Source organism: Eutrigla gurnardus, assembly GCF_963514095.1.
Source record: "Eutrigla gurnardus genome assembly, chromosome: 3".
Lineage (NCBI taxonomy): Eukaryota > Metazoa > Chordata > Actinopteri > Perciformes > Triglidae > Eutrigla > Eutrigla gurnardus.
The window spans coordinates 9291797-9313035 of NC_139917.1; the positions used below are offsets into that span (position 1 = coordinate 9291797).

Below are 21239 nucleotides of genomic sequence, written 5' to 3' on the forward strand. Positions count from 1 at the left end.
AGTAGGGAAATTAACTTTACAATTTTGAATGGCAGTGTGTTCCTTGTGAAAACAAGAGATTTTCTTCATGAAAATGGTGCCAAATGCAGAGAATTGTGTGTAGTGTTTTGAAAAAGTGTGTTTTAAAACTGCAATTTGAGTGTAAAGCAGGAATTGTGCTTGCAGTTTAGCAGAGTTAGTTCAGGGGGTTGGTGCATGAGTTACATGTTGTGGTCATTGTGTCTCAAGTACCAGTATTTGTGTGTAAACAATTGAGAAAAACTGTAAAACAAACTGAACATCACAACCTCTTTATTGCTGGACAGATGGTAGGGTGAGAGATCAATCAAGAGAGGAGGAAGAGGTTGAAAGAGTTTCATGTGTTGCTCCTCAGGCTTTGACCTGCTCTGACGTAGTTTTACATGACTTTTACATGACTTCTATCTTTCTCACTCCCTGTCTTTAACCCCTCTCCTCTCCATCCTCATGCCCGTAGCAGTCCCATCACCATCCGGTATCCGGCATGGTGTGGATATCTGAGATCAAGCTGTCTAGCTCCTCATCTGATAACGTACTGTATAGACCCCTAACAGAGAGACCCCACTCTGTCATCCGTCTCTGGAGTGTCCACCTGGAAAACCCTTGAAGATGGGCTATACAGGTTACTGATAACCCCATACTAAGAAGCTCAGACACATATTCCTCGCTTAAAATAAGTCTAGGGTGACTAATCTGTCCTCTCTCCAGGGAAACTGTAACAACTTGATCTTGTTCATTTATAGCAGCCACAAGGGCATGCAATTCTGTTAACAAACTGAAAATATTCTGCGGTATCTGAAGCTGGCCAGAACACGCGCTGAGTATGACAAGCTCCTGAGAAATGGTGAACTCTAGAAAATCATAATCTTGAGGGGCCCTTTCAAGCCAGCCTGACAGCCGGTTGTAAAGCCTGTTCAGGATATGGTCAAGCAACATTGCCTAGACAGGAGGAAATAACAAATGTTATAAATGTGGGTGTTGACTGAGTGATGGATACTGGAAATTAAAATACAATAATATTTTTCAATTTGTTATGGCAAGTCAATGTCTCATAACACAAAATGCAACAACATAAATATGCTAAATGGGTTCATTGCTTAAATGATATGACACTCACCTGAGATGAACCACCAGGATCCGTCATTTTCCTAGAAGGCAGAGGAGAATAGGAGTAATTTACTTTACTACCTTGAGATCTTTCAAGCATAGATATTAACTAGTCTTTTTTATAGATAAATGTTTTAAACCTAGAAAGAATCATCTTGTAAAAGAGCATATAAGTTATATGAATCTGACTCTCTTCCTTCCACGTCTGTTTTCTGAAAACGAAACCTGCATGAGCCGATCTGACCCGGGGTCACAGCTCTCCTCTCTTACAGTTTGACAGATAAGACTACAACAATACACACATACGTATATTCATTGAAAACAAATGCACACGGCCGGGAGGATGGTTACCAAAACAGAGGAAAAGTGACAGGACGCTAAATTTCTCAGCTTCGCGTCGGGGTTTATTTATTAATGTGGTTAAAGATACAACCTACCTTGAAAGTTGCCTATATCGCTGTCTCTGCTGCTAGCAAGTGCTGAATCCACCCTCTCCTCTGATTGGCTGTGGGGGGGAAAGCCCCTCTCCTCTGATTGGCTGTGGGATCAGTCGCTCTCAGATCAGCACCCGCCTTTTGCACCATAGACTGAATGCACAGATCGTTTTGCTCCACATATCTCAGTGGAGGTGGGATTTGTGATTTGTAGGTGAAGGAAACAGAATCTGTGACTCGTGGGGAAGATTTGCGCAGTTGTACTTCTCGATTTGTGTTTGTGTTTTAAAAGAACACAAATATTTTCGTGGGAAATTATTTTACATACATTGAACATTTATTGCACAAGTTCACATTCAGATTTGCACACATTCAAATTTTGTCCACAACTTCACATTGTCTGATACAGGTACACAAATATGTTTTGCCCAAATATAGACAATAGGAGCAAAAATGTGAGCGTGTCAGTTTTTTAATCTGTGACTTGTAAAATAGGATTTGTGCACCTGTAATTAAGAATTTGTGAATGTGTAAGTGTTGTGTTGTATTTGTGGAGAGAAAAAAAATCTACAAGTACACAACTCATAGAGTCTGTGACTTCAAATTTACTGATACACACATAGACGGATTATCATGACCACGGGCCCTGGACACAAACTCGCCACGGGCCCCTGCCTACACACGCAAATAGTAGGCGCAAAGGCGCTCTTCCCATTACGCACATAACAACACCGCAACAACCACAAAATTACTGTCATTTTAGGTCTGTTTTGTTTGACACCTGCCATGTACAGGACAATATACATATTATATTGCATTACTAGTAGTTCTGCTAGCACTGTCCGCTAAGGTTTCCGTAGGAGGCAGCGCCGCTCCACCGCTACCAAACGTCTCCGGTGAACTTGCGCTAGCAGTGTTAGCATCCTGCAGGTCGTCCCGGTGAGTTGTAGTACTGCTACTACCGCTGCTATGAGTAGCACCATCATCTTGCCCCACTTTTCTGGTGAAAAATGTTGCGATGGATGGGATTTGCTGCACCAAAGCAGCATCTTTAGCTTCTTTTTCTTTCCTTTGTTTTCTTTTAGCTGATCCACTGAGCTCCCGCTTCTCCATTTTGAAAATGCAATGTACGGTTGACCCCCAGCATACGTACATACGTACGTCATTGTGTCATCACACATTACTGATTTAATCTTATAATTTCTAAAACATTCAAATTATTTTATTATCATACTACATTTTCAAAACCACAGCCATTCCAATATATTTTTTAAATTGTACCAAAAAAAAAACAAAAAAACAACTCTGAAGGCCAAGGGCCCCTATTGGCTCTGGGGCCCTGGGCACACGCCCACTTTGCCCATGCGGTAATCCGTCTATGGCGGTCGCCTGTAGGCAGAGGGGCCGTGAGAGAATTTCCCTGCCCGAATGTAAAGATGGATACTGAAGTTGCTAAGAAACTGCCTGACAGGGTTTTCTCTCTCACACTTGTTGTGGAAAAATGAATCTGCCCAATAAAGATCAACAACCAGGATCAGCTCTTTCTCCGAGGTTTATTTCACTAAGTATTCTAATCTGCAGAAGAAAGTACTGTTCACCCCTGCCTTCTGATACAATGGTTCAGACTCAGCAGGAACGACCCTGAGTCCAACAACAGTACTCCCTTTTAAGGAGGAGGAACCAAAGGACGGATCATGTCCTATCTTACAAAGACAAGATGTACAGGCAAGGTCAAGATTTACAGAACACAGGCGTCATAGTCCTGAAAGTATCTTATGTCAATGTGGCACTCATGTTCATATCATCTACAAACAGACATTCATTTTCGTCATAGCATAACAGTCAGATGAGGAGATGCGGATGGCGTCAGCCTGACAAATATTCTGATTATAAAGTACAAACATCCAAAATTCCCATTACAGTCCCCCCTTTGAACATTTTATGTTCACTAGAAAAGGTAATTTATAATTGTCTATGTCTCTAATTTACGGCAAGGTTTAACAGGGCATGCATTGAACCTGGAGAAAAAGCCTTTTATATTATGAAAGAATAAAACATAAGCTGTTCTTAATTGCATTCTTCATTACACATGCATGTGGAAATAGTGAACAAGCAATATTGATCAAACAAGAAAATCATATCATTAAAAGCACAAGCTAAACAATTTCATATCAGGAGTTGCCATAATGGTACCAGTAACAGAACCTCTTTCCCAGGAGTATACAACCTTCTATACTCTACTGATAACATGTCTGCTATGAGCACAATAATCACAAATATACCAATAATAAGGAAAAAGAAATGGATAAAGAACCCTCCAACCCTGCTTTCTCTTTCTGATACAGACCACCCTTCCCTCAAACATACAGGTCAGGTGTAGTGACCTGGTGCTTTGAAACCTTCACCTTACAGGGAAAATGATGCACAAAATATGATTAGCAGGTGGAGTGAGGATATAACATACATGTATCTGAACGAATTTCTACCTCAGGGCCCCATAATCTACCATCGTAGCTCAGCTGCTTTCTAAAATCTACAGCCCCCTGACAAAGTTGTTTGCCATTCTTCACCGGGTTGAGACGAAGGGCTTCTAAACCACCCTCCCCCTTTGTAGCGGACTGGTTGAGCTGTAGAAGGTAAAGGAACTAAGTTCGGACAGGTAGACAGACGGTTCCTGAGTGAGACAATTCGCACACAATTACATTTCAAGGTTCACACAAAAAGGGTTTTATTATTAAGCATGAAGTTGTAGTGTGATCCCCTTCTAACATCTATGTGTGAGTTAACATATCAGATTGACTCACTATCTGAGTCCAAAAAGGGCGGTACCCACAGATCTTCATCTGGAACAATGGTGATTTTCGGGTACTGTCCTACGGCAGAGCTCACCGCCGAACCCACGAGAGCTCGGCAGCAGGGCAGTACACAACAAACGACCAGCAACATTACAACCACAACCATCAACACAGGTGATAGGAATCTGATGGCGGTGGCTTTCCACCCCCCCTCTGTGAGCCAGGACCAAATGTCCCAGCCCTCAAAAGCCTCAGAGTCTTTGCTTTTCTCTCTGTGTAACAGTTCGTTCAGGTGGGCAACAACATGGGTCATGTTGTCATCTATTGCAGGCACGAAGGTACAGCATTTTGTCCCTATGACATGGCACACGCCTCCCTGTGAGGCTAGGGTCAAGTCGAGGGCGACTCTATTTTGCAGAGCCACGTTTCTGATGCCCTGGACAACAGGGGACAATGCTGCAAAGCCGGCAGCTGTGAGTTCAGTCAGATTTTCGAGTTCCAGGGATATTTCATCAATCTTATGTGCATTGTTGACAGTCCCCCACCAGGGGAGGATTCCCGAGAGCCCCTTCTCGGGTTGTGAAACACGTGTTGCCGTGCGCCTGGCCCTGTGCGGTCTGTAGTAGTGACTGTAATGAGTGTGAAAATATTCCAGGCTCGGCACAATGGCAACAGAAGGCAAGAGTCTGGCGAGATAGCAAGACCCACACCAGCCTGGTCTCAAGGACTGATAGACGTGCTGTCCACACACCCACACATGCTGTCTCAATGCACCAAACCCATCGCTAGAGGGCATGGTTACCACGGGGTTGTCCTCCCCCTCTCTGCCTAGACTGTGTGTATGTGTGAGGTTCAATCTGCCAAGGTAAGGGTTCACGCCCCTGCACTCAGGTTTGGTGTATGCAGAGTTCCATGCGCTGCCACACGTGGCCTTGACTGTCTGGTTACAAAAGGACGTGCCCAGGTTGTGGTCAAGCGATGCCCGGCACTCTCTCACAAAGCACACAGCTCCTCGTTGCCGTGTGGGATTTGTTGTCATTATTGAATGGTGCACCTCACTCAGAGCAGTTGTAACATTTCTGACGACGCTGATGTTCAAATCCTCCAACCAAGGAGCAAGGTTTGTGATGATTCGTTCTGGTGATTCCACAGGCTTGGTGAAGGCCACCATGACCCCCATGGTCTCAGAGATGTTCAGTGGCCAGGGTGCCACAGGCAGTGCTGTGCCCACGCCATTGGGGAGTTGGGCGCAGACATAACAACTCTCATTCGTCACCAATCTGGCGGCCAGAGCGACGGCTCGGTACCAGGCGTTCTGTTCCGGCCGGGTGACCGGGGCGACGTCCACCGTGGGTAGTTCTGGTCGGTCCAGGCCTGCGAGGCCGAAGTAGGGCTCGATCTGCAGCAGGAGAAGCAGGAGGAGATGCGTAGTCAGCTGGTGCAGCTGACGTCGCCCCCCGTTCTGGAGTGGCGGGCTGTCTCTGATCGGCCTGTGTAGGAGCGTCGGCTGATGGCCCTGGGATCCTTCTGCAGTGGCTGGCGTGGATCCAGGTGGCTCTCTCTGCGATCTTTACTGCAGTTTCTGTAACCAGCAGCACCTGGTAGGGCCCGTTCCACCTTCGTGATCGCCAAGTTTTCCTTCTCAGATCTCGGACCACGACCCAGTCACCTGGCTCCAGGTTATGCAGTTTTTGTGTGGTGGGTGTTGGCAGTGCGTCTTTCACCTGTTTGTGAATATCAGAGAGAACAGAGGTTAGGTGTGCGCAATACCGCAACATTTCATCCTCACAATGCCCTGTCTCAGGGAGTTGTCTTAGCTCAGGCCCAATCCCGGTTCGCAAAGGCCGGCCGAACAGGATCTCAAATGGGCTGAGGTTATTTCTGGACCTGATTCTCCCCCTCATGTACATCAACACAATGGGGAGGGCCTTAGTCCAGGGTAGTTTTGTTTCCTCGCAACATTTGGCAAGTTTGTTCTTTAGGGTCCCATTTTCGCGTTCTACCGCCCCACTGCTAGCTGGGTGATAGCTACAATGTCGCCTCAGGTCGAACCCAAGGTACTGATGCTTTTAAGCGTGGCATTTACAAAAGGGGTCCCGTTGTCACTCGAAATCCGTGAGGGCATCTGGGAAGAATTTGTATAAGTAAGGCTTTTGCCACTGCCGACGCGTCTTGTTTGGAAGTGGGAAAAACCTCGACATATTTTGAAAACATATCGACCATCACAAGGCAGAATTTCTTTCCCTCACTTGGTGTTAGTTCTATGAAATCCATTTGTAGGTGATCAAACGGTCTGCTTGCTGGGGGATGGGCGCTCTGTCTGACCCTGATGCCTCTGCCCACATTGTTTGTTGCACAGATCACGCATCTTTTGCAAAAATTTTGGGAGTAGAGTGAGAAGCCTTTAGTGAACCAATGTCTCTGGATGTCACGTGTCATCCCCTCTTTTGACGCGTGGTCTTGACCATGCGTCAATTTAGCGTAGTAGTGAAACAAATAGCCTGGTAGGCAGGGCTTATCGTTGGGACCATACCAGACATTTTGTTTCACCACCCCGCCTGCCCGTTTCCAAGCATGTTTCTCCCCCTGTGTTGCTCTGGTCTGTAGTTCTTGTAAGTCTGCATTGGGTGTTACAGCTGGGCTGGAAGTGATAGTGAGCTGTGTTATCAAAGGTTGCTTAGCAGCGACCTTGGCTGCAGAATCAGCACAGGCGTTTCCTTGTGAAACGTAGTCTGTTTGGTGTGTGTGTGCTTCGCATTTGCATATGGCGATGTGACGTGGCAACAGCAAAGCATCACGGAGAGAAGCAACCAGTCTGTGGTGAGCAATGGGTTTGCCCGATGCAGTCAGAAAGTCCCGGTTGACCCAAATTTGTCCAAAAGAGTGGCAAACCCCCCACGCGTATCTGCTGTCGGTGAAAATAGTGACAGTCTTACCTCTAGCCAGTTTGCATGCCTCAATCAGAGCCACCAGCTCTGCAGCCTGTGCTGAATAGTTAGATGGGAGAGGCTCAGCCAAAAGTGTCTCGTGTAATGTGGTGACTGCAAACCCTGATTGGTTGAGGCCTGTTTCCAGGTTCCTTGATGCTGAGCCGTCCACAAAGAGCTCCATGTCGGGGTTGTCAAGTGGTGTTTCCCGGAGGTCAGGTCTGGGGGAACAGATTTCGTTAATGACAGCCACACAATCATGGGGCTCCCCATCTTTAACTGTGGGGAGCAAAGTCGCAGGGTTTAGTATGGTGCAGCGTTGTACAGTGATGTTAGGCAGCTCCAGTAAAATGGTGTTGTATCTTAGCCACCGCGCAGGGGACAGGTGTGAAGTTTTCTTCTCTAAAAGGATCATAGAGACTGCATGTGGTACTAATAAGGTTAGTGGAGAGTAACCTACAATGTCACGTGAAGCTACGACCGCTTTCTTAGCTGCGGCCACAGCTCTGAGGCAAGCCGGAAGGCCGGCTGCCACGGGATCAAGTTTGGATGAGAAATAGGCGACAGGCCTTTTTTGCCCCCCATAGTCCTGCAGTAACAAGGAAGTCATGTAGTGCCCCTTCTCGTCAACAGTTTGTGTAAAAGGTCGGCTGCAATCAGGGAGCCCCAGAGTGGTGACCTGATTACAGGCGAACTGTAATTTGGATGAGCTGACCTTGTGGCCGTTGTCGGCCAGGTGTTTTAGCAGGGCCAGCGTGTCAGCCACGCAGGCTTCTCGTGTGGGAGAACAAATCATTAAATCATCCACGTATGCCAGCAAGGCGCTGTTTTGTGGCAGACTTAAGGATTCTAAATTGTCGCGCAGAGCGGCGTTGAAAATGGTGGGAGATTCGGACAGACGGGTGAATGTGTACGTTTTACCTTCAAATGTGAATGCGAACCAGTACTGGCTGTCGGGATGTATGGGGACGCTGAAGAAGGCATTAGCCAAATCAACAACAGAAAACCACTTACTTTCAGGTGGGACCTGTGAGAGGATTGTGTGAGGATTTGGTACCGTAGGGGCGCGCGCGTGGATTGCTGCATTTACCGCCTGCAGATCCTGGACAAACCTCCATTCATCTGGCGCGCCTGGAGGCCGAATCTTTCTCACTGGGCATATCGGCGTGCGGACGGGTGAATTTTCGCAGGGGACGATGACGCCTGCTCTGAGGAAGGCCTCAAACACCGGTTTGATGCCCTCCACAGCCTCTTTCCTTAGTGGATATGGCCGCTGGCAGGGCCAGTAGGAGGATTTTGGAGTGATTACAATTGGTTCAGCATTCTTTATCAACCCTACATCATGTTTGTGTCGTGCCCATACCTCTGGTGGTACCTGTTTTAGCTCTGGGATGTCACTGACATTATTGACCATCATCCTCGTGTGTGGAGGTGTGAGGTGTGGTGCGTGAGATACCTTTGGGTTTTGAAGTTTAATTTCGACGGTTCTTCGAGCAGCGATCGCCTTTTGAATTTTAACTCGGTGCACCTTTAACCCCTGATGATACTCGGTGTTGGGGTCATCCGTTCGTGTCCACTCAGTTGCATCGATGCATTTTTTCAGCCAAGGTTCCAAGTTTTGTGACTCCCCTCCTTTGATCAAGGAAACAAACGGGAACTGCGGCACTTGGAACGAAATATCAGACAGGCACACAGAGATTACACATCGTGCGTCATCCCAATACAGATAGAGCAGTTTTAGGTTATCACACAGGCTGTTCTGTCCAAACCATGTTTGTTCAAATGGTTCATCTTTCCCTGTGGAAGCGTGTGCAGCACAAAACAAGTCTGTGTGGTGCATGACATCAGCGTGTGTGAGTGCAGCTGTGTGTGTGAGTATGTTTGTTATTGCAGCGAGGTCAGAGGAGGGGAAGTGCCACTGATACTGATAAGTTATTTCTGTGCCGAGGGAAGTGAAAAAAGCCTGATTGTGTGAAACATTTCTAAGTATGGTGAGGCCTTCTTGCCCTGAGCTTATGTTTATGCTCAAAACACACATAAGGTCTCTCGCCACAAGATTTATCGGACATAAATTTGACAAAACAAAAGAATGTTTAAAACTGCCCTTCTGCTTGTCTACACATGTCCGTGGGACAGTGTATGGCTCTGTCACCAAGGTACCCGAGGCCCCGACAGATTTTGCACATCTGCCGCTCAATTTGGGTGTTGTTTTTAACTCTGTGTGTCGTATAACAGACTCTGTTGCTCCTGAATCTACCAAAAAAGTGAAGGGTGTGCCTTCAACAGTGAGTGTTATTGTGGGTAAATTCCGATAGGCAGCTGAGTTTAGTGAGGCATACATTCCGTCAATTTTTCTGTTTTCTGATGTGTGTGAGTTTTCTAAGTGATCAATGGCCTTGAGTATGGAACTGCAATTGTCTTGTGTAGGCTGTGTGGGTGTGCTGGTGTGCTCACGTGTCCCATGGCTGGGATGGGCGTCTGTCTGATCCAGATGTGCCCGTCACTCTCCCCGGCCCTCCTTCTTTGCTTGAGGTTGCCTTTTAGAATTTCCAATTGCCTGAGACTAAAACTGCCTCTATTGGGAAAACCGCACTCAGTGACCCAAATTTCAAATTGATCGACGCAAGATTCACCATAGTTTGTGATCATATACTGGAGGTTTGGGCTAAGAGCCAGGCCATTATCCCGTTTGCTTTGTGCTGACCCCATTTTCGCGTTTAATTTAGGCTTTCGTTAAAGTCGAACCGGTATGTCAATTGTTTGATTGATTTTGTTTTTGTTCTTGAAAACAGTCCGTAGGCTGAGTTCAAAAACAAACGGCAACAAAACTTTTGAGGAAAGGGTTTTTCCCTTTCTATTCTCTCTCTCCTCTCTCTCTCCCCTGCAGCGGAGGAAGGGAGGGCAGAGGGGGAGCGCTGTTGATGAGACCTTGGGATACCACAAGGTCCCTATTCACAGTTAATATTACTTAATAATATATTTCTCCAATCTCCACCACACACACAGACATACAGGCAAAGGATAATCAGAGATGGAAAACGATGAAAAGGGCACAAACGAGAACAACACACAGAAAATGACAACTAGGTCCTGGTCCTCGCAAGGCACCTACACACAATGCAAGCTATAGGGTCCCTTCTAAAGAAAAAAGCGCTTATCACCCATTTGTTGAACCGACTTAACCCGTCTGGGTGAATAACACTGGCAGTGGCCAAATCTGCCAGCTAACTCAGCTGTCCTACTGGCTCGAAGATAGGGATGTGCTTTTACCACTGTCTTCCTTTCGATCCAAATACCAGGTGATACCAAGGCTGGTATCACCGATACTAATACCGACACTGATACTGTTGGATGTCCATGTGTATATGAAAATTACGACTTTTACAATGCATTAATATTTCCTGCAAAAGTGGACTTGGAATCGATATTTTGATGTGAAGACTGATTCTAAACAAAACACACTCCAAACTGGAAGTATCGATACTGGCGGACCGATATGCACATCCCCACTCGAAGACAACCAAAGAAAACGTTGCTGTAAATCCCTCCAAACGGAACTAGTCCGTGAGACAAACGTTTTTACCAAACCTTATACTTAACAGACTCGAACTGAAAAGAGCAGTTGATCAAGCTGCTGGCCGACCCTTGCACAGACTCGCACTGTACGTCGATAACAAGTGGACTCGAACCACTTGCAGAGGAGGGACTTCAACCCTCGTCTTTGGTACCACAACCAGACGTCAATAACAAGTGGACTCGAACCACCTGCAGAGGAGGGGAGCTGACAGACTCGAACTGTACCTCAACCCTCGTCTTTGGCCCACAATTTGAAAAGAAACTCACCGGAGAATATTGAAGAGATCCCTCCACCAGGTTCGCGGGCACCAACAGTGAGAGAGCACGCCCGATAGTTGGACGTTAGGCCCCCATTTTCCCAGCTGGATTTTATGCCGAGGTTGGAGTAGGAGCGTCGCTCCACTGTGCACAGATTTCACCGTCAGTCCTCGTCCGCACGCGCCTCTCACTCTTGGTGCCCACCCAGGGACGCCAATTGTTGTGGAAAAATGAATCTGCCCAATAAAGATCAACAACCAGGATCAGCTCTTTCTCCGAGGTTTATTTCACTAAGTATTCTAATCTGCAGAAGAAAGTACTGTTCACCCCTGCCTTCTGATACAATGGTTCAGACTCAGCAGGAACGACCCTGAGTCCAACAACAGTACTCCCTTTTAAGGAGGAGGAACCAAAGGACGGATCATGTCCTATCTTACAAAGACAAGATGTACAGGCAAGGTCAAGATTTACAGAACACAGGCGTCATAGTCCTGAAAGTATCTTATGTCAATGTGGCACTCATGTTCATATCATCTACAAACAGACATTCATGTTCGTCATAGCATAACAGTAAAGATGAGGAGATGCGGATGGCGTCAGCCTGACAAATATTCTGATTATAAAGTACAAACATCCAAAATTCCCATTACACACTCCACAAAATTTAACTAATGATTATGCTTGAGATAAGCATAAACAGGAGGGAATGTCATAAGAATTTTGTATAACCACATGTCTAAAAGTTTTCTTTGTTAAGGTTACAGCTTTATGTGTTGAACTGTTTATTACTTTAGTATCCCCATTGCTGACCTAAATGTTATCAGAGGCCTGGTAGTCATGATGTCTTGTTCTACATGAAGGTTAACTGTCAGTGACGCGTTATCTCCTGTGCCTTTAAAAGACTCAAGTCACAACAGTGATTTAAGCACTTTCTCTGTAGCATCCTCACACGTTGTTGCATTGTAACTGCTCCTCTTGTACAAGATTAAAGTCAGACGTCGACTTTACTTATGTCTCCGATCTCCTCCTTGGGTGAATTTATTCGTTTACGGGAAAATTCTTTTAACAATGATTGTGCTCTTTTTATGGGAACTTGGAGGCAGCAGGTAAATGTGACCTCAACAGGTAAATGTGACCTCAACAGGTAAATGTGACCATGACTGCATGGGCTTTATACAAATCCTATGAGAAAGATGGGATGTCTCTAGAGGATGGAGCAAAGTGGACCTCCAGTCTCATCATTGAGGAAGGTGTAGTAGCAGTCATCCACCACCTGAGGGTGCAGCAGAACAAACTGACAGTCATGCTTTCGGGAGCTGAATCAGGAATCAGGCTGAATCGGGAGCTGAATCAGCGTTTGAACAACAAAAATGTTCAAACGCTTGAATTGTCCAGCAGTATTCATCATTCAAACCACAAATAATGTATTGAGCAATAAGAAAACAACACTCTTGTTATGGTGTTTTATTGGACACCCAGGGGTTTCTGGGGTTAACAGGGGAGTCCAGAAGCCTGCTGGTTCGGGTTCTGTGGACGGACTCCGTGGTGTTCATGGTTGTCATGGAGGACAGGAAGTAGAAACGTTATTTCATGACGAGGCAGAAGATGATGATGTCCTGTCACAGTGTCCTGAACAAGTAATGACGAAACAATACAAGAAAATTAACATACATTTGACAAATATGAGGAAAAAAAATGCTCCGTCTCTTTTGGACGCGTCAATAATTGTCATGGAAACCGAACTATGACCCGTCAGAGACTGGCATTAAGTTGGTTTTATATTGAGGGATATCCACCTGTATACGTCAGAGTTGGTCTGACGACTTGAGGTCAAAAGGTCAAGGAGAATAATACGTTTATAATACATTTATTAACTAATTTTAATTATGCAAATTTGCCAAAATTACATACCTGAAAAATAAGCCTTGTGGCACATGTGGGATATTCATCTGTATGTGTCAGAATTGGTTTGACGACTTGAGGTCCACATTTCAGTATAATAGCTGCATTATGTTCAAGATGTGCACACTGAACAGTAAGGAAATGTTCTTGGATAAGAAAACATACCTTGGAAGAAACTCCTTTTGGATTCTAGCACTGGCTTGGCCAGAAAAAAAGACATTGGGTGTGCACCAGCAAATACTGGGTGTGCCAAATTTATTTTCAACAGTGTTACACCTCCACAAACATTCAAAAGAATGTATCTCTCTCGAATACAACATTCATAACACAAAAAATACCCACACGTTGTGTGCTTCTATCAGTAATAGTCAACAGTAGTTCACATCAGCTCTAAACATTCACACATGTGACATGCTCTCAAATAAATCAATAACAAGGTAATAGAAAAAGCACACTTTGTGTTCTCAAACATAAAACACCGCAAAAACATACACACAGACACAGTGCCCAATGAGATGAACATAGTGAAATATGACACACTCGTGCGCGTACTCGTGCGCTCTCATAGAGCCATAACGTATCCACATTACGCATGATCAACAAAGCTTTTTAACCATCTGAACACAACTATTGGGCTTATCAGGAGTAAAGGACACAACGATATTGCTGCTTACCTGTGCGCACTGCGCAGCTCTCAATTTAAAGGGCAAGACGGCGTGGCTTGGCCTTGAACGCATTTATTATTTCATCAGAGTCCAGTTTCTCCGCGAGCTCTTTTTCAAACATGAGCAGCGAGATGCTATTCAGTCTCTCTGTGAGCATTGTAGCTCTGCTGGTGGATTTAATCCGGTTTACAACTGAAAACAGGCGCTCCACAGAGCAACTTGTAACAGGCAGTGCTATCAGAATACGCAGTAAACAGTTCATGTTGGGAAAAACATCTTTGTCACATGAGTCCAACACTTCAATAATGGACGGGAACTGATGTCCCCCGTTCACTTTCCGTTTGATGAGTTGCGCAAACACAGTCAATTCAGAGGCCTCCAAACCAAGTCCATAATGCCTGCTCGGCCCGCGCAATGCGTCCAGCTGGCAAAACGCGCCTGATGCAGGCAGCAGGGAGGTAGCAGCCTTCATTATTCCATAAGAGTCACTCTGAAAACGGTTGTTCAGTTCGAACAGCTGTCTGTCAAGGATCATAATCCACAACGACAGTCGGCAAGTCAGAATCACTCCTGATGGGTGCACACCTGCCCACTGTAGAGGCCACATGCGCGTCAGCAAACTTGGCAGGTTGCCACTTGTCAGGTGACGGTGTCGCAAAGCATCGTCTGACGGCAATTTTTGGGGGTGTGCCAGCTGCCTCTGTGGGTGGCACCGGCACACCCTGGCACACCCGTGGCTACGCCATTGGATTCTAGTTCTGGCATTTTACAGAAAATCTCACCCGACAAAATAAAAAAAAAAAGTTAAACATATCCTCTGGGTGGAGTCTATCACATAGGATTATCTGTAGCCTACATTAAATCAGTGAGTAGCATCGTACAGTATATGCAGTCATAACCAGGACAGCAGACTCAAATGTACAGGAGAACTTGAATTCAAATTAAAAGATTGAACATTGTGTAGCAGGATAGAGTCTTGTGTTCTGCTCCGGTTTGCATGGTCCTGTGTTTTCTTGTGCTCGTGATTGCTTTCAATCGACAGCCAATCAGTGTATGCCGGCATACTATAAAGACAGGTAGCGGTCCGTTTTGCTCTCCCTCTGTCGCCGTAGCTACCTCACTTCCGGTGTGCCCGCTGCTGCAGCAGATGCCGTGGACCCTCGTCCTTTCCTCTGCCATGAGGCGCTCACCGATCACAGCTGGTATCCACTCAGTGGCAGAATAACATCCGAGGGCTCGTCCGCTTCCCCTCCTCAGCTGGCTCATAAGTACGGCCAGATTGGGACTGCGGGTTTGTGTCCGGTAGCCAGGAGTGTAACAGCTACTTCCACCTTTAACCACGCTGCTGCTTTGCCTCCCGCTGTTATTGCGGTCATCAAGACTTTGCCCTCCGCTGTTATTGCGGTCAGCGCGGCGTTACCTGCCGCTGATTTGCGCATCGTCTGTCTGTTTGATGACGTATTGCTCATCTTGTCCTTAGTTATTTTAGTCCTGGCCATTTTAGTAAAGTAGTGTCAGTGTGCTTATTCTATAGTTTTGTGTATTTTCTAATTGGTTAAACCCTTTTTATATTGTTTTGGGAAATTGAGTGTTTATTTCTTTGAACTTCAGTTATTGTGTTATTTCATCCCCACCATTCATCTGGTTTTGTTTTGTTAACCGTATCATCTTTATTTTTACAGCAGTTAATGTGATTGTTTTGTTCATTTTTGTGATCTGTTCACTAATTTGTATTCTGTTCCCTGTTCGTTTTAGAAGACGAGAGCCTAAAGTGGTTGGGGTTGGTGTTCCCCGGTGGTGGAGTTCCCTCCTGTGTGCTGTGTGGTCTCCCCCGGGTGTGATCCTTCACGTGTGTGTGTGTGTGGATGTGCTTACACGTGTGATTGGGGTGACCCCCTCTTATGGACCTTTCCCCTCCTGGTGGCCCACCTCCCCACTGGTAAGCCTCAGCTTCCCCCATGTTTCTTTGCCCTTTTAATTATTGATTATGTGTATGCTGGTCTGTGGTTGTTGGATTTAAAAATAAAAGTCTTGTGGATGGAATTACGTCTCTGGCCTCATCGTATAACGGACCTTTGTGCCTTTCTTTTGAGTGACCAGTTTGGTCAGAGGTAAAAAGAATCTTATTCCTTGGGTGAAATTCCCAGGGTGGCGTTGTTGGCTCCTCCTCTAATTATACCAGCTTGCTGGTCGACCTCTCTAATACCGAACGCCACAAATTGGCGTTGTTGACAGGATGTACTTTGAAGGCTGAGACGTATGTTCCATTCCACGTGGTGCTTTATTTTTTGTTGTTGTTTTTTTTTGTTTGTTTGGAGGCAAAGCAGCAGTTAGTGTGTTAAGCTGTGGTCAGCCTGGTGAGGTTTTCTTGTCTTGGTGTACTGGGCTGTAGTTTAGCTTCACCTATCAGGCTGTAGTATGGAGGAGGAAATGCAAGAGTTGCGAGATCTGGTTGCACAGTTGAAGGCTGACAATGAGAGGTTGCGTCAAGAGCAAGCCCCTGTAGTACCACCCCCTAGTGCCACACCTTCGACCTCATCAGCACCACCTACTGCCACTGCCAGCGTCCCGGCAGCCGAGAGGTTAGTGTTTGTGCCTCGAGATAGAAAGTGCCCCATATTCAGGGGAAGGTCAGGGATAGCATTGACTGAGTGGCTTGAGGAAGTACAGTCATGTATGAGGGCTCGTCATTTATCCACAGCTGATCAGGCTTTCTTTCTCTATGACCATCTAGAGGGGGAAGCGAGGGGAAGAAATTAAATACCGCTCCAGTACAGAGCGTGGGGATCCGGCTAGGATAGTAGTAATACTACAGGAACTCTATGGCTGCTCTGAGTCTTACGTGGCCTTGCAGGAAGCTTTCTTCTCTCGTAAGCAACATGAAGGAGAAACGTTACTTGAGTTCTCCCTTGCCCTGATGAGTCTTATGGGAAGAGTAAAGCAGCGCGCACCAGCTGGAATGCTTAATGCAGAGGGTCTGTTGCGGGATCAGTTTGTTGAGCAGGTGGTAGATAGCACTTTAAGACGAGAACTTAAACAGTTTGTGCGTAGTCAACCTACAGCTACATTGCTCGACGTCAGAGGGGAAGCAATTAGGTGGGAACGTGAAGGTCTGCCTAGCGCCTTTAGAGGCCATAGTAACTCTGTCCCTTCAATCAGTGGCATTCAGTATGGAGTCCAGGGTGCTCATTCTGTTGCTAGTATCCCCCATTCATCTGAAATGGATGAGATGAAGGAAATATTGAGGCAGCAACAAGAACAGCTTAATCGGTTAACCCAGACCCTTGCTCGTATGCAGCGTCCTCATGCCCATAGTCATTCAGCTAATCGTGGGCCTCTAGTATGTAACCGCTGTCAGAGACCTGGTCATTTTGCGAGAGAATGTGATGGTGTGCGTGCTTCCCCTCGTCCTCAGTTCTCCTCGCAGGCTTCCCGGCCCTCTGCCCGGCAGTCAGAACCCACAGCAGCTCCGGAAAACTAGCACCCACCAAACTGCAGAGCCACAGTTTGGGTGGGGCCCTTAATGGCTCACATCCTGTGCTAGGCGAGTTAGCTCATGCTCCAAAACTGGTTTCATCTTGTCCCCATTTAGAGGTTGTTATGGGTGGAGTCAAGGTGCCATGTTTGATTGACACTGGGTCTATGGTTTCTACTGTTGCCGAGAGCTTCTTCCACAAACATTTTGAACCTTGGGGCCAAGAGCGGCTTCAATCCTGTAGTTGGTTACAGCTAAGGGCAGCTAATGGTCTAAGTATTCCCTACCTTGGATACTTGGAGCTAGATGTTGAGTTGTGTGGCAAACTGATTTTACAGTGTGGTGTTTTGGTCGTAAAGGACCTTCCTGGTAATGCTTCACTTCAGGCCCCTGGCGTGTTGGGAATGAATGTGATCCAGAAATGTTACCAAGAACTCTTTGGGCAGCATGGGTTGGCATTTTTTAAACTGTCTTCTGTTGTTCAGGCCCCACAACCTGTTACACAGGCGTTGCAGAAGTGCCATCAGGTAACCACGCAGACCCCTCAGGAGCTGATAGGGAGGGTGAAGGTCAGAGGTAGGCGGGCCTGTCGCATTGCAGGTGGTGTGATGAGGATAGTGGCAGCTACTTGCTCAGAGCAGTGTTCTGATACAACAGTGTTGTTTGAGCCCCTTGACTCTGGATTACCTGCTGGTTTGCTGGCATCTGCATCTTTGGTTAGGGTGGTTAGAGGTACAGCATATATACCTATCGTGAATGTTGGCTCTGTAGAGGTGCTGTTATATCCACGCACTGTCGTTGGTACCCTGGAAAAGGTGAATGTTGTAAGCTTACCCGCAGGAATCGCAGAAGTTACATCTACTGTAGCTACTGTAGCATCCCAGACGGCCTTACCTACAATGCAGGATCAGATTGAGGGTTTAGATCTGTCTCCCTTGTCCTCAGAAGAACAGGGTCAGGTGAGGTCTCTCCTTAGGAAATATACTCCTATTTTCTCTGCCCACGACGGTGACCTAGGCTGCACTAACCGGATCTCTCATGACATCCCTCTGGTAGATGAGACCCCTGTCAAACAACGCTACAGGCGCGTTCCTCCTACTGATTATGAGGCCGTTAAGGAACACATTAATCAGCTTCTTTCTGCACAGGTGATCAGAGAGAGTTGCAGCCCCTATGCCTCCCCCATTGTGCTAGTGAAGAAAAAGGATGGAAGCCTGCGTATGTGTGTTGATTACCGGCAGCTAAATAGTAAGACCCGGAAAGATGCGTTTCCGCTGCCACGCATTGAGGAGTCGTTGGATGCCCTGACGGGTGCACGCTGGTTCTCCACCATGGACCTGGCCAGTGGGTACAACCAGGTTCCAGTCACTGAGAAGGACCGGCCCAAGACTGCGTTCTGCACTCCATCCCGCCTGTTTGAATGGAACCGTATGCCATTTGGACTCTGTAACGCCCCCAGTACCTTTCAAAGATTAATGGAGAGAATCTTTGGTGATCAACAAGGTCAGTCATTGCTTCTGTACCTGGATGACATTGTCGTGTTCTCTTCTACTGTACAGCAGCATCTTCAGCGGTTAGATGTGGTACTGGCTCGGCTGCAGCAGGAGAGACTCAAGGCCAAGCTTTCCAAATGGGCGTTCTTCCAGCCAGAGGTGCGCTATCTGGGCCATGTTATATCTGCCAACGGTGTTGCCACAGACCCAGCCAAAATAGAGGCTGTGGCCAAGTGGCAGCCTCCCCAGACAGTCTCTGAGCTCCGGTCCTTCCTGGGTTTTGTGAGCTACTACCGCCGCTTTGTGGAGGGCTTTGCAAAGCTGGCAGCCCCGCTCCACCGACTGATCGCTGAATTTGGAGGAACCAGGTGCAGACAGAGGTCCCCACAGCTTGCCACTGAGAACTGGACAGAGGAGTGTAGAGCAAGCTTCGAGGCGCTCAAGACCAAGCTCACTACTGCCCCAGTGCTCGCCTACGCAGACTTCTCCCAGCCCTTCATCCTTGAGGTCGACGCCAGCTATGGTGGTTTGGGGGCGGTGCTTTCACAGGAGCGGGAAGGCAAGGTGAGGCCCATAGCTTATGCCAGCCGGGGACTGAGGCCCACCGAACGTAACATGACGAACTATAGTTCTATGAAACTGGAGTTTCTAGCCCTTAAATGGGCCATGACTGAAAAGTTCAGAGAGTATCTGTTGGGCCACCGCTGCATTGTCTACACAGACAATAATCCACTCAGTCATCTGTCAACTGCAAAGCTCGGCGCTACAGAACAGCGTTGGGCAGCTCAATTGGCCTCTTTTGACTTCGAGGTCAAGTACCGTTCTGGCAGAAGTAACCGAAATGCCGATGCTTTGTCCCGTCAGCAATCACCTGGTCCATCAGACATGGCGGCCATGCTCTCTGGCACACCACTCCCCGAACCGCTCCAGCAGGCCCTCAAAGTGAGTGCGACTGTAACTCAAGCAACTGTGACTGTTTTACCTGAGAAGACTCCTGATGACATCCGCACCCTGCAGCAGGCTGATTCAGTCATTCAGGAAGTCCAGAGGTACTGGGAGCAGGGCCGGCATCCCAGTTCTATGGAGCGACAACAACTCTCCTCACGTGCATTGATCCTGCTGCGTCAATGGGGCCGGCTAGTTAAGAGGGGTGACATCCTGTATCGGCAGATCTTTCGCCCTGATGGTGCTGAGCCAATCTTCCAGCTGCTCCTGCCTGCTGTGTTAGTCCCCGAGGTGTTAACACAGGTACATCAAGAGCATGGCCATCAAGGCGTGGAAAGGATCCTAGCTCTCCTGCGATCCAGGTGCTATTGGCCAGCTATGTCAACAGAGGTTGCACAATGGTGCCAAACTTGCGAGCGGTGTCAAGGACAACCAGCCTGCTGCCCGAAACCCCATGGGACATCTTTTGGCATCAAGACCAAATGAGATTCTGGCTATGGATTACACCCTGCTGGAGCCTGCTCGAAATGGCATGGAAAATGTCTTGGTGATGACAGACGTCTTCAGCAAATATACGCTCGCCATCCCCACCCGTGATCAACGTGCTTCTACTGTGGCCCATGTTTTAGTGGTGGAGTGGTTTTCAAAGTTTGGGGTCCCTGCAAGGATACACTCGGATCAGGGACGCAACTTCGAGAGTGCACTTATCCAGCAACTTTGCAATCTTTATGGCATTCAGAAGTCTCGCACCACCCCGTATCACCCAGCAGGCAATGGCCAGTGTGAAAGATTCAATCGAACTCTCCATAACCTGCTGCGCACACTGCCTCCATCCCGAAAAAGAGACTGGACCTCCTGCCTCCCTCAAGTCCTCAACTCTTATAACACCACTCCCCATCAGGCCACTGGGGAGGCCCCATTCTTTTTAATGTTTGGCCAGGAGCCCAGACTCCCCATTGACTTTCTGTTGGCCAGGGTCCAGGACCCCATCAGTGGAGATGTTCACGAATGGATTCAGGAACATCAGGCACGGTTGCACATTGCTTTTGATGGTGCAAGAGAACGACTGAAAACTTCAGCAGAGCGCAGAAAGAAGGCTCATGATCAACACCTTCGAGGGGAACCACTTAAAGAAGGTCAGTTGGTCTTTCTGCGCGACTTCAGTGTCAGAGGGCGTCACAAGATACAAGACCTCTGGGGCTCCACGATGTATTGTCCTCCGAGCACCTAAGGAAGGTGGAGCTGTTTACACCATAGCCCCAAAGGATGATCAGTCCAAAGTCAAGCGGGTTCACCGTACCTTGTTGAAGGCGGTGATTGGAGTGGAGTCCCCTGGCCCTGCAGTGGCCAGCCATTCATCTCCCCCTGGCAGGTCCGTCTCCGAGTCCTCCTGTGATGGAGATTTGTTGCTCCTGGTTCCCGAAGTTGCTCCTCTTCCAACCTTGCCAGCTACGAGGGCTGAGGCAGAGACTCAACCAACCCCTCGGTTGCCACACCATCAGGCTAACCTGGTTCCCACGGTGCCAATTCCATCCAGGCCCCCTGTCATAATTCCGGCTCAGCCATCTGCATCCTGGGTTATTCCATCTACCAGCTCCTCTGATGCCACCAACCTGCCACTCCGAAGGTCAGCACGATCAACTG

At 47.4% G+C, this 21239-nt stretch overlaps 1 protein-coding gene and 1 pseudogene across 2 annotated transcripts in view; one reads left to right on the forward strand and one right to left on the reverse strand.

Annotated features, from left to right (window-relative positions):
- The window catches only part of LOC311010811 (pre-mRNA 3'-end-processing factor FIP1-like), a 16373-nt pseudogene extending 15211 nt beyond the window's left edge, over nt 1–1162 (reverse strand). The window contains exon 1 of the transcript XR_014599425.1: nt 1136–1162. The product of XR_014599425.1 is annotated as a pre-mRNA 3'-end-processing factor FIP1-like (transcript). The remainder of the gene's footprint in view (nt 1–1135) is intronic.
- LOC311010881 (tubulin beta-4B chain-like) overlaps nt 1–21239 on the forward strand; it is a gene marked incomplete at both ends in the record, with an annotated part of 69311 nt that overhangs the window by 18111 nt on the left and 29961 nt on the right.